The sequence below is a fragment of the Scylla paramamosain genome, unplaced genomic scaffold (assembly GCF_035594125.1).
Source record: "Scylla paramamosain isolate STU-SP2022 unplaced genomic scaffold, ASM3559412v1 Contig16, whole genome shotgun sequence".
Lineage (NCBI taxonomy): Eukaryota > Metazoa > Arthropoda > Malacostraca > Decapoda > Portunidae > Scylla > Scylla paramamosain.
In genome coordinates, this window is record NW_026973681.1 from 712,501 (window position 1) to 715,000 (window position 2,500).

Consider the following 2,500-nt stretch of genomic DNA (forward strand, 5'->3'; position numbering starts at 1 on the left):
CAACTACTGCTACTAATGCAACTACTACTAATACAACTACAGCTAATACTGCTACTACTACTACTACTACTACTACTACTACTACTACTACTACTACTACTACTACTACTACTACTACTATTACTAGTACCACTACTACTACTAGTACTTCTACTACTAATACTACTACTACTACTACTACTGCTATTTCTTCCACCACTATTACTACAACTACTTAAACTACTATAACTACTAATACTACTACTAGAATTATTGTTACTACTGCTACTACTACTACCACTTCTTCTATAACTACTACTTCTACTATAACTACTACTACACTTAAACTATTATTTCTACTACTACTACTACTACTACTACTACTACTACTACTACTACTACTACTACTTCTACTGTTACTATTACTACTATTATTACTACTAATAATGCTACTACCACTAAAACTACTTCTTCTATTACCCCTATTAATACTATTACCATTACTACTACTGCTACTACTACTACATCTACTACTGTTATTACTACTTCTACTACTACTACTACTATTACTACTACTACTTCTATTACTACTACTACTATATTTACTACTACTACTACTACTACTACTACTACTACTACGACTACTACTACTAATAAAAATAATAATAATAAGAAGAAGAAGAAAAAGAAGAAGAAAAAGAAAATTTGTAATCAAAACAATACTATGAAAAAAAACCTCTTAATGATAATGATAAATATGAATAAAATACCTACTACTACGATTACTACTACAACTACTACTACTACTCCTACTACTACCACCACTACTACTACAACTGCTAGCAACAATACTACTACAACTACTGCTACTAATGCAACTACTACTACTACTACTACTACTACTACTACTACTACTACTACTAGTACCACTACTACTACCAGTACTTCTACTACTACTACTACTACTACTAATACTTGTATTTCTTCAACCACTATTACTACAACTACTTAAACTACTATAACTACTACTACTACTACTAGAATTATTGCTACTACTGCTACTACTACTACCACTTCTTCTATAACTACCACTTCTACTACAACTACTACTACACTTAAACTCTTATTTCTACTACTACTACTACTACTACTACTACTACTACTACTACTACTACTACTAAAACTACTTCTACTGTTACTATTACTACTACTATTACTACTAATATTGCTACTACCACTAAAACTACTTCTACTATTACCACTATTAATACTATTACCATTACTACTACAGCTACTATTACTACATCTACTACTGTTATTACTACTTCTACTACTACTACTACTACTACTACTACTACTACTACTTCTATTACTACTACTACTACATTTAATACTACTACTACTAGTATTACTACTACTACTACTACTACTACTACTACTACTACTACTATTACTACTACTTCTACTACAAATACTACTACAAATACTATTACTACTACTACTACTACTAGTAGTACTACTACTAGTAATAACAATATAAAATAATAATGTAATAGTGATGATGATGGTGCTGATGATAATGATGGTGCTGATGATGATGAAAGGACGGTGATGATAAGGAAGAAAGACACTAAAGATGTTTATGATGATAATGATAACTATAATTATAGATTAATATAACAAGGAAATCAAGGTGAAAAGTTATGATAATAATAATTATTTATTTCATAATTATTAATTTATGTGGTGAAAACGATGATAATAGTTAACTGTAAAAATACCATTACTTCTTCTGCAACTACTTCTTCTACTAGTGCTAATAGTACTACTTTTACTACTAATACTGCTTCTACTACTACTTCTACTACTGCTATTACTACTTGTACTACTAGTACTACTGCTACTACTACTAGTTCTACTACTACTACTACTGCTACTACTACTACTACTACTGCTTCTACTACTACTTCTGCTACTGCTTTTACTACTACTACTACTACTACTACTACTACTACTACTACTACTACTACTAATATAACTAAAACTACTACTACTACTACTACTACTACTACTACTACTGCTTCTACTACTATTACTACTACTTCTACTACTGCTACTACTACTAATACTAGTACTAATACTACTACTAGTACAACTAAAAATATAATAAACCTGGTCCTCCAATCGCATGTTGTTTTGCTTTGAAATCTCTATCTGTTAAACTTTGAACCAGATCGTAAGACAGTTTGCATACGTCCACCCTCCTGCCCCTCCGCACTGCCTACCTCGTCAAGCGGGGTGTGTCCAGCATTATTTTGCATGCTTGTGTCACCGCCTCGCTGCACCAGCCACTGCACACATGTCACTCTACCCCCGGCCGCAGCAGAGTGCATGGGTGTGTTGCCATCACTGTCCCTGGCGGTGAGGGGCCAGCCAGCACCTGCCAGCTGCTCCAGTACCTCCACGTGGCCATAATAACTGGCGAGGTGCACCGGGGTGTGTGCCTCGGGGTGTGCGGGAG